This window comes from Amblyomma maculatum, chromosome 3 (genome assembly GCF_055883805.1).
Source record: "Amblyomma maculatum isolate TAMU_Amacu chromosome 3, ASM5588380v1, whole genome shotgun sequence".
NCBI lineage: Eukaryota > Metazoa > Arthropoda > Arachnida > Ixodida > Ixodidae > Amblyomma > Amblyomma maculatum.
In genome coordinates this window covers 93387466-93399577 of record NC_139346.1, presented here as the reverse complement: position 1 = coordinate 93399577, position 12112 = coordinate 93387466, and the positions used below count along the sequence as shown (strand labels likewise).

Sequence of the window (12112 nt, the reverse complement as noted above, 5' to 3'; positions counted from 1 at the left end):
AGGGTTTTATAGCCTCTTGACTGTCGGTGTAGATGTGGATGAAACGATATGTTCCTATGGTGCAGTGTTGAAGGACCTCATCGATGGCCGTTAACTCGAGTTCAGTTGCGGACCATGCAGTACCTGCGACCACTGGCATGTGGCTAGTAGCGTGCAGCTGTGAACCCTCCCGGTAGTAATTGCGGTAGTTGTAAACGTGATGCCGGTGTCATTGTTATGACATAGGGCGGCGTCGGTAAAAATGCGGAGACCGATGTGCTGGTCTTATGTATCAATGATGTGGCGTTGGCGGTGATCTCTTCCTGGCCCTTTCCTCCAGCGAAGCCAGATGACGCCACAGCTGCCTTTTGTCGGATAAGGTGTTGCCGTTCTTTATTCCCTGTCTCGTCGCAGACGGCTCTGGTTTCTCATCATGAGCGGCAAAACCAGGTAAGCACCACTGACAATCTTACTACGCAACAAAAGAAACAGATCAGCAACGCGCAAGCTCTGTGCACGGTTTCACCGCAAACGAACCTCCGGTTGAGGCGGGAGAATTTTTTAGAACGGTTCCAGTAAAGTTTCAGAGCACTATGTTGCAGTAAAACAGCGCATATATGCTTCACTGAAGAAAAACTATTTTCATAAAGCCGTCAGTATCGCTTTTTTTTTTTTCATAATTCCGATATATATATCAAACGAAGTGTCTAAAGGTACGTCCGACGGATCCATTCGATTCTCGTAAAGATACGGCGGACGTCGATATACAGGCTCATGGCTATATGCACGTCGAACGCAGCCCCATTCCGCTTGCTACGCGTGAATGGATCTCATCCTCTATGATATCAGCTAGCCGCGACCCTCGATGAGGTGCTACGAAGAGTGCATCCGTTCTAACATAGATCACGGTCTTCACTTAGGGTTGTGTACGGCAAACATCGCTGTCAAGCACATAGCTGCAGGCGATATGCTACGTACTGCACCAGCTCCACCAGCTGGCATCGAGATACGCACATTCACGAGCAGCTTTCGCTTCGCACTAAACTATCACCTCGATCTGCCCGTAATGCGAGCGAGCTATTCCTAGCATTTACGCTGTCTTAGGTCCTGCATCGACCTCTGAAGATCTAGCGCCGGCACAACACACACACACCTCGTCGTGCAGCTGAACATTCGGCAGTCCAAAGTATGTATGTGAAATGGCATTATGCTCGTTCCTCACATGCAGACCGAGGAAACAGGATGTTTTTAGCTAAATTCTTCGTTTAAATTCTACCTCAGAGCCGTGGCAGAAGACATGCCGAATCTACTAGAGGCCTGCACATCGACTCGTCGAGGCGAAGACCTACTGCACCGCACCGCACCGCAAGAGTGCACAACCGGAAAGCCGGAAGCGTGAATGATCCGAATTCCCTGTGAACAGCAATGTTCTTTGGTATATAGAGGATTACTAGACTAAAGTGCTTAGGCTGCATCTTTTTCTTGTCGTTGAAGTTTGCGTACATGTAGTTTAAACCCCCGCATGCTCGAGGTTAGCGTGACCCGACTGAACGGCCGCGCAGCTTTGAAACGATCGGGATCGATATGCATGCATCGCCGGGCTTAGGTACGCGGTAGAAAATGTGCGCTGCACATTTCGTTGAAGAAGCTGACTCTTGGAATTTTGCAGTGTGCCATGCAAGCGATCGTTGCTACAACCACGCATCCATGTTCCCACGGCTGGCCTACCCCGAGGCGCATAAATGTTCAACCGTGGACGTATCAATGATCGAAGAGAGGACAGATTTTCACAATATTGGGCGCGAAATCGATAGCTACCAGTGCTCAGTGTTAGAGAAATTCTGCCTTGATCATGCGCAATTCAGTGTTTCAGGTGTGGTCAGTAGCTATATAAGTTTGAACAGTTCGCCTTTCAAGTCAGCGGCGCCAGCGATGGATCGGCGGAGCGATTTTCCACGCTACACCGCTGTCTTGCTAGAAAGCCTATCTAGGCGGCGTTTGACATTCACCTGCATTTTGTTGGCCCCGTAATTGAAAGCAACGCCTTCAGAAACGCGTTAAATGTTCAAAAATGTATTCTCTTCAACAGTTTCACTCCAGGCTGTCAAAGCAGGCGGACGTTGATAAAACAGAGCACTCCAGTCTTTAGAAATCTGTACAATCACCTTCAGTTTGTAAAATTATTGGAATAGGTCACTTTACGATCGCTGGGACATAGACCCTCATGACAGCGCTTTCACGTGAATAAGGACCACACCAGGCCGAAAGCTTGTCTCATATAACATAGCTAACCAAAGTATACCTTACAGCATTGTGTTGATTTTTATGGTGCCTAAGCGACTAATGCTGCCATGCACCCAGAACAAGGTTTAATGTACTTATTTTGTGTGTAATGACTAAAATGTTCTTTAGGATGTAGCTTGTTTAGGAACATTTTAGGAAACCAAAAATGCAGGAAATTTGCACGTCTCTCCTAGGATCATGCTGGGATGGAAATGGATCTGTTGGAAATTGTACAAAATGTTTCCTCTTTTCTCGACTCTGGCGCATGTGTAAGATATGGTTTATTGTTAGTTCATCTCCACACTCCTTGCATATTGGTTTGTCCTCTTTCATAAGTATGAAGCTGTGTGTGAGGTGTGGGTATGTGTTTTGTGAAGATGACCTAAAATGGCTTCCATGTTGCGTTTTTGATTACTGCATGATTTCCATCCCTTAATGACAGGTTTGACAAGTGTAGTTTGTAGTTTATTTCAATGTTTCAAAAATCCTGCCATTTCACTCTCACTTTTCTTTGTACAAGCTTCTTGGTATCTTCATGCAGCATATTCACCCTCTGTAATTTAGCATTGCGTCAAGGTAACCTGGTTATTTCTTTTCATCACCTTTCAAGACTACTGTCCCGATTTCATAAAGTTTCTGACGACAGGAACTCCTTGGAAGTCATAGAAATAAATGAGATCCACAATCATGAGCTATCTAGGGTATGCATATACATGTCCATCGCTCAGTGGAATGGCGTCAGTACGCTGTTAGAACAGGTCTTGAGATAACAACAACCATTGTCTGAGGTGGTCCTTTAATGGGCATTGAAATGCTATGTAACTACAGGTACTGATAGAACTCTTGATCATGTTATGTGATGATGCGATCCTTGCATGAATATAGGTATACATTTCAGAATCTTCAGTGCACCACTTGACCATTTGCCACCAGTTTGTGTGAAAATGTATTTTTCATGCATGTTAACCAGTGTTTAACAGATGACCCCTGTGCACAAGCCAAAAGTGCCACGAGCCAAATGTCACGAGGCCACACGACATGGCAGGAGCTGTTAAGCCAAGCTTACAAAGTTATATTTGAAATATTTCAGCTTCAACGTTTCAGCTCCAATTAAGAAAGGTTGAGGCTTACAGAGGTCTATGCCAGGTTGTCTATCACCTAACAGGGCAGCCTACGACCGTATGCTAATGAGTATATCTGAGATAACAGAGACATGAATTAAGGAATTAGTAGTAATGTTTGTAACAAAGGGCATGTAAATTAACGAGAATCCACAGTGGGATCTGCAGACAAGAACCATTAACGCTGGCACACCATACCCTTACAGGTGGAGATTAGGAGTCTCCCTAATTTTTTGTCTGCTCAAAGCTTGTCATTTCCTTCGTTCTTCCAGATGAGGAAGATGTGAAAATGATAGCATCTAAAATGCCAGAGACCGTCGTTAACAAGGATGCTGATCCCAACAGCGTAAAAAGGAATTTCAGAAAAGATGGGTGACTAGTAATGCTGGCAACAGTTGAAACTAAGTGGAAAGGCATGAAATTGAAATGCAACATATGCAGAGATATGTTGCGAGACGACCAGTCTGTGGTGTGCGACATCTGTCTCCGTTAGTTCCATCAAGTGATTGGTCAAAGCAGATGGGGCTTGTGGTTTTGTGATAAGCGCAGTGTAGTAGCATAGATGCAACCTTGCCCATTAATAATTCGAGTGGAGTAAGTGCATTGTTTTGTTTTGTTCATGGTTTCCATGAAAACATTATGAGAAATTTTTTCCTAGAGAATGTTTGCTGAAATGTGAATATAATGTGCAATAAAACTAATGTTTTCTTGCTGTTTACTTTTCCTTGTATACATTAGTTCTGTGAAGAAAACCACAGGCTAGAAAGAAATGTAATGGCATGCATTTTGATACTTGGCCCCGTTGTGCTGGCTCAGTAGTTAGAGTGCTTGGCTGCTGAACCCAAAGATGCAGATTTGGTTCCAGCCACAGCAGGGACATTTTAATAGAGGCGAAACAATAGGCCGTCATGCACCGTGCGGTGTCAGTGCATGTAAAAGAACCCCAGATGGTCAAAATTATACCGGAGCCCTCAACTATTGTGTTCCTCATAGCCGTAGTTATTTTGGGATGCTAAACCAGATATATATCACATCATACTCTGAGTAAGATGCTATTCATGGTCAGTTAATCATACACTAAATGATCAATTTTTTTTCTGCATGGTACAGCAGCTGTTGTACAATTTTACTTTAGCCTTCATGAAGAATATCACACTGGCTCCACATGGCCTTCTGTTGACCCTTGATATGCGTCACAATCACACACCCGAGTATGTATTTGTCTAAAGGCACCTATGCATGCAAGGAGGGGACCGTTACTTTCCACTTGTCAGAACTGAAATGCATGATCCACGTCAATTCTGTAATTCAACTGCTTGCTATTTGAACTGTCCAGCATTGATGCAAGTTTCAAAGAACTGCAATTAGCAAATTAATCTAAGCAGCAAACCATGCCAAGAACTGCTTCGGTTTCATCTTTAGCAACTGTTTGGGAACTAAAATTAGCCAAATGTTGCAAAACATAGATGAGAGGTTACAAAATCTAAAAAACAATGCAGCCTACCTGTGGCATGTAGGGTTTCACATCCTAAAGTGACATATGTAGCTATGAAGAATACCGTAGTGGAGAGCTCCAGACTAATTTGACTGCCTGGGCTTTGTACTTTGAATTGACATCTTGCAGAAAACAGAAGCATTTGCATTTCACCTGCACCAAAGTGCGACTGCCATCCTTGGGGCAAGTAGCCTAACGTGCCACTAAGATGTCGCAGCGTGTACGTACATGCTATACATGTCAACCTTTCTAGCATTAAAGCTGTCACATGCATGGCAGATATTCATGTTCAGCTTTGGACTGACAAGTTTAAAAGTGTACTATTTGTGTTTGTCTAGCATGAAAAACAAAGGAAACTAAGGAAAAACGAAAAAAAAAAAAAAAATGAACATAATATGTTGAAAAAGCATTAGTCAGTAACACATAAAGCATATTCGTTCCTTTATTAATGATAAAGTGGCCTTCAACAATAGTACAAAGCCTGAACATTTAGAAAGGTGCTGTGCCAGGCAGCTATTTTACAGAAACCTGAACCATTTCACCTGTAGTAATACGCATCCCGGCGGTGTGGGCTGGGCACTTATTTTTCGGTGCACTCCAACATGCGAAAACTGCATCGTGCATTCCCATTTTCCGAGTTTTGAGCTCTGTAGTACAGGCTAACAAATTGTCGATGACTTATTTTCGTCTGATTGTTGCACAGCGCGTGTAAATAAATTACCACTGCACCTAATAAACACTGACATGCACGTGCAACATCGCCGATCATAAACGGACACACTGATGTCCGTCCGGACATCGGCGCACTCATCACAGCACTCTTCGTAGTCTCACATAGCACTCTAGTAGGACGTAATCCGTAATCACAGCATCTCACGGTAAGCACAAACCACACCTCCAGTTGTACAACAAACACGAATGACGCGATGCTTGGGCTAGAGACACGCCGGCGGTGCCCAGCTTTTTCAGCGCCGCTTGTACTACGTAGAACTTGCAGCACCAAACCTCAATGCGAGCAGAAAGCGATGCGTTACGTGACGCATCTCATCACAGATGGAAGTGAGGAAACTTTGAAGAATCAAAACTACATAATTACATAACGACCGTCGTAGACGTTAATCCACATAATAACGAGGACCAAATGAGCGGGCGTGCGGGCCGCGGGCTGGCCGTCAACACCGCGATTACATGCGCTTGCGCTCTGGTCGTGCTTGCCACCCTGCCGCGGTCCAACTCACGTAAACCTATCATCATGCCATCACGTAGTATATCACCCATTCTAGGCACTATTCTTGCCACTGTACTATTCTTTGTAATTTCACATTTCACGCATGCAGTATGTAGTACATACTTCTTACCAAGACCGACTGAAATACAGACCTGCACAGATAGCAGTGCTCCAGCGCGCACCTTCTAGTTCATAGCCTTCGCCGCTAGGGAACGAACTCTACGGTTAACCTGGCGCTACTGTAAACCTGTTAATAAGAAGGGTCTATTAGGTCTGTTATTTTTCTTCGTCGTTATAGTTTATTTATCTGTCCACGCTGTAATGCACAAGCACCTGTTCTGCGCATGTGCAGCGAGTAACTGCAGTGCCGTTGCACAAAGTGGAATCGCGGTATGTCTTCTAGCGAGAGAAAAACATTATAAAAATAAACACTGTCCGCTTAAATACAAAAAGGCAAAATTTTAGAAGTATAACTTGGGCAAAGATCTTTTTTTTTTAATTTGGGTACAATTAATTTGTGATTTGATGATGATGAAAATGACAGACGAACAGGTCAACCGAGCGCCCTCAACGACGAGAAAGGTAACGAAAGTTGGCGCACGAGGTCCCATAGGACCCTGTTTTTTGTGCAGGTCTGTATTTCAGTCGGTCTTGCTTCTTACACCTCGCACGTACACCTCATACCAACTTCGATTTGGCTACATATGGCTACCATGTTGTTGCTACAACCACATCTGAGTCCGGCTTTCCCGACGGATCCCAAGGCCCATATCGGAGAAAAATGCGTTGGGTTCGTCGGAAGAACCCTACCGATCGGGTCCGTCCGCCGTACCTCTGAAAAATATTTCCCGGATCCGTCGGACGGATCCCGAAGAAAAACGCACCGGGTCCGTCGGACGTACCTTTAAGACCATTGATCGGGTCCGTCCGACGTACCTTTAGCCACAGCCTATATCAAAGGCTAGGAGAGTAATGTCAACATTACCACAATCATCTATCTTTTTTAGTAGCTTTGGATTAGTGTCGCCATCTGCCGAAATATAACAAAAATAGAATACTTTTATGGCTTAATCAAATCCACTTTATAAAATATAGTTTGCAGGTGGTTTGCAGTAACTCGGGACAATCGAGCATGACCTCAAGAATGCTCATCGCCTCGGAGAGTACCAAGATCCTTTCTCTATGCCCCAGTTAAAGTGCTCTACCCCAGTTTCATAAACTACCGCACTTCGGTCACGACTCACTAGACTAGGAGAACGTGGAAAGTGCTTGTGTGAAGCCACAACATATTTTAAATTAAATACTGCAGTGCTCACAAATACGACAGTTGGTAGCAAGCAGGAATCCTAAATTTCGCACACGCGCATACACCCGGTCATCATCATCATGTGTTTGTGTGTGTGTGTGCGTGTGTGCAGGGGGGGGGGGGGGGGGGTCTTTTTCTTGCCTCACCTTTGACCTCCTTCATGTTTGTAAACAAACAAGGCGATCGAGGTGGCGCTGACTCGTCAGCGATCCTACGGTAGGCAAAAAGCACGACCGCGGCCGGTGTACAGTGGTATAGCCGGGGCACTGTGGCCGAGCTTGTCAAGGCAGTGTTATTGTGATTTGCAGGCGCCTTCTAGGCAGACGAAGTGACCATGTGCTAGTATTTCGTGAGCCTCAGCGATGGGAACAGAAGCGATACACTGAAAAACTCTACGTACACGGCGTGCAGCGTACGGACCCGCACGCCGTACCGATGGGGATTGGGTTCAAGGCGCACAAGAGAAGCGTTGCTGCCAGCCGAGGAAAATGAGCGACGTTGGCATCTATTTCCTGTTTTCTCCCAGAAAATTATGCATGGAACGCATCGAGAATTACAAAGCTTCGGATGCTTACAGCTACTTTGAGTCGAGTAAGCTGACGGCGATTTTTCTCGCTCATAAATAGCGCTCGTACCGCGTACGAATAGTCCGCTCGAAGCATCATAGCATAATCGGAGGATTCTTCACACCGAGCGGCAAATGAGCGTTCTTGGTAAGCACGAAGCACCTCGCTAGCGTCGAGCGGCTGTATGGTTAAGATGATTTAGGTCAGTGTGGCAACGGTAGCCTTGACACCGCGCACGGTTTGCGTATCATTGCGTTATTGGTTGAGATCAGAACGCTGCGCATCTGTTATATTTGCTTTGTTCGTGGGCGGCTGTCGTCGATAAAGATAGCAATTTTATTACGGGTGGTCGCGCTGTTAGCTTGCATTACAATTACGAGCTGCAGCGGCCACTGTGGTTCCGTGGGTTCCGGTAAAAACGTCCCAGGAACAAATGGCCCCAAACAGATGCAATGAAACGTACTGCAAAGTCGAGCTTTCCCCTTGCCTGGTGCTTGGCTTATCAGCGATGAATTACGCTCATTGTAATCAACTTTCACTGTTTTTATCTTACATTGTGATTATTGTTTTAGCGAACATTATGTATATTTTGAACCCCGCCGTTTTATTTTTTTTTTACGTTCTGTAGTTCTGTTTACTAAAAACGTAGACTGAGTTTCCTTGTGTCTAGCCGTCATAATGTATGCTACAGTGCTTTTTTCTACCCGTCCGCTTGAAATTTGCAAAACATGGCACTGATGCCGTGTGTTCGCAAAGAAAAAAAAAAAAACGTTATGGCGCCGAAATTTGTGCTGTCGAGGGCAAACACGTCTCTCGAATGTGTAATATTAGCCGGGTGATTAGACCTATATTAAAGAGCGATATTTCCCAGTTTGGAAACTGGGAACTATGCACTGTATAATACTCGCTGGATGTTATAGTGGTGGGTTTTTTTTTTTTTTTTTTTTTTTTGCAATGCTTTCTCGCCAAGCCTTCTCCAGTTCCTGTAAACCTGTAAAGCACCCAGAGGGCATACTGCCCAAACAATAGTTGCATCTATTCTAAAAAAAAAAAAAAAAAAAAAAAAAAGGCGTCCAATAAGATGTTCAATTTTTCGCGGAGTGAGTTCCGGGCAGATTTTCAGCCAATTTCTTCGGTGACATTTTTTCCTAGGGGCCGCTTCCTGATAGGACCTTTCTGGACGATTATTCCGGGGCTATATATTTCAGGGATCTTTTTTTCGGGACTGTATCTTCTGAGGAACTCTTTTCTGGGGCCGTTTTTACCTTAACCCGTGATTCCGTAGTTAGGGCGGCCCAGTTCGGTCTCGGCCACTGTGACCGCGTTTCAATGTAGGATAAACCCCACAACTCGCATTCACAATCAGCCGCTGTGAATACAAATAAAAGCGCTCGGCATAAATACAAAATGCAGCTCCAGTCCAAATCAGTAGCTGTCAACGTGAAGTGGCAATCTTCATCAGGAAGTAGATTAAAATAATTTGGAGTGAACGCGGCGAAGTTTAGCCATGAAATATGGTACATCACGGATCGAGGAGTGCTACACAGATCACTTGCGTAGCAGCTCACTGCGCTTACATACACAGCGAAAAAAACGGGCTTGAGGAACAGTTTACAAAGGTAAAACATCTACGCATGCTCCAACAAAGAAACGCGCAGGTACATATATGTTACCTGCGCACCCGCGCCAGCACTAAAACAGTACCAAGATCCCATCACGCGTCGTAAAAAGGCCAAACTCGAGATATTCACGACCTTTGATCCGATAGACCGCTCTGGCGTAAAGGTGAATAAGTTTCAGCTTAGCCGTGACGAAGTATTTGCCACATATTCGATGAGCAGGCGTCGGTATCCAGCCTTGGCGCTTCACCGCGGCGGCCCACCACTGTTTACGGCGACCATTGTCGGCAAGAAACCTATGCAAGCTTACTAAACTTCCTCTTGTTTGTCTTTCAACACATGTCATAGCGACGCGATTAGTCGGCATGGTGCTCTGCATTCCCCGGCAGCAGCAAGCCATCGCACAATCACGGTAGGCAAAGCGACTGAAGCGTGTTTTTGCATGGTGAAGGAGGTCTTATCTATGCGTTGTGTGTGCGCATGACTGGGCGTTTTGGTGGATCATCCATGGATCATCCAGCGTCCGGAAATACGTGTGTGTTGCAACGCTAAATGCACACTTCAGCGGTAGAACGGCTCGCTTATTCGCGCTTAGATTTGACGCGCAAGTGGTGTACGACCGTATCAATTTTCAGTACAAATTTTGGATAATTTGCTTACATTTATTGATCAGAAATCCGCGATGCAGGTCACCTGTTCAATACATACGTTTAACGACTGTTTTATTATAGTTTTACCTTGAAGCTGCTTCAGTTCAGTCGTTCAGTCGTGTCCGACTCTTCGTGACCCTATATGGACCATGTCACGCCACGCTTTCCGGTCTCTCACTATCTTCCTAACATCACATAACTTCATCTGCAGTGCCTCGAGGATGCCATCTAACCATCGCGTTCGCTGCCTACCCCTTCTCCGGCGACCCTCAACCTTTCCCAACATCAAATCTTTCTCCAGCGACTTCTCTCTTCTCATCAGATGACCAAAGTAGCTGAGCATTGACTTCAGAATTTAACCCTCCAATGAGCAGTCAGGGTTTATGGTCGACAATATTGACTGATTTGATCTTCTGGCAGTCCAAGGAACTCCTCAAGAGCCTTCGCCAGCACCACAATTCAAACGCGTCAATTCTTCGGCGGTCAGCCTTTTTCACAGTCCAACAGGCACTATAGTCCAACTCTCGCATCCATACATCACAACGAGTTATACGGATCTTGGTTGGCAGACTAATGTCTCTGCTCTTTACTAGGCGGTCAAGGCACTGATCTCCACTAGTGGCATAGAGTTCCTTACACTAACTAGAGGGAAAGCTGAGGGCGCTGCACTTCAGCCACCATGGGCGCGCTAAGAATCATGGGCCGGTGTGCTACTTGTTGCGGGACAGTCGGTTTTTCTCGAGTACGTGGAGTGGCGTTACTGCAATGTTTTTTTTTTTCGTTATCATCATCTGAAGCTGCGTACATAGACCGCGAAAGCCATGCCATAGTAGCGAAGGCGCAAAAGCAGACGTCGCCAATAAATGGTTTCTGTTTCCCGAAATGCCACTAAAAACTTCCTTAAGTGATGGCACAACGATAAATATTTTCAATACATTTTTATTTCAAAGTTTGCCTATTAAGTGCGAAATATTGGTATTTGTGCTGCTGAAAACTAAGCCAATAGGAGAAAGGGCCATCGCTTATATTGGATAAATCTCACACTGGCATTCTGTTTCTCTCTCTTTTTGCAATTTATAGTCACAATATTCAATCTTAGGACATTATTTACGGTAGGACAACGTTTATCTTTGCATTAGTTTTGGCCAAAAGTTGTAGTTCTGCACTCGGTGGCTCACCGGCCCATGATGCTTTGAGCGCCCATGGTGGCTGAACTGGCCGTCTGGAAACTCCATGTTAACTCCCATAGACGGCAGCACAGCTTTCCCTCTAGGTAAGAGTAAGAAACTCTATGACTAGTGGAGATTAGTGGGTCAAGGCTAACCATTGCTCTCTTTGCCAGAAGCAGGCGTTCATGGCTGCAGTCTTAAGCTGCGATTATCAGTGGGGGAGTGAGCTAACCACACTTGAGCGGCTAGCTTGAAAACGATTTCTCGACTGTTTTAGCATTATACTAAGCCCAGAAGGCGTCAGTGCGATTTGCTCCCCCAGTTCAACTAGTTAGCTTTGTTATCAGTGGCACTAGATGGTGCCACTGGCATCAGATGTGCGAAAGCTGCTCGTTTCTAGTCAGTTCCGAAAATTGCAGACGGTCGTGTGTCACCTGCTTGCCAATTTTCAGCGCGAATAAGCTAGAGAGAGATATATATATATTTTAATGGCAACAGGAGATGTCTGCCTGGTGGTAAGCTAGAGTTTAACAGAGAAAAACTGCGCATTCCGCATTTAGCGCTACACCAATACACGATACGGCATCTCTTTACAAAAACGACGCGTTGGCCGTTCTCAAAAAAAAAAAAAAAAAAAAAAAGAAAGAAAGAAATCTCGTTATTCAAAGCAAATGCACAGATAATCCTCGCAAAATG

General features: G+C 45.1%; 1 long non-coding RNA gene across 1 annotated transcript; it reads left to right on the top strand.

Annotated features, from left to right (window-relative positions):
• The first annotated feature begins 681 nt into the window (after nt 1-681).
• On the top strand, nt 682-4101 carry LOC146195330 (uncharacterized). The gene is made up of 2 exons (XR_014705996.1): nt 682-1165; nt 1261-4101. It is a non-coding gene; the product is annotated as an uncharacterized LOC146195330 (long non-coding RNA).
• Nucleotides 4102-12112: the final 8011 nt, after the last annotated feature.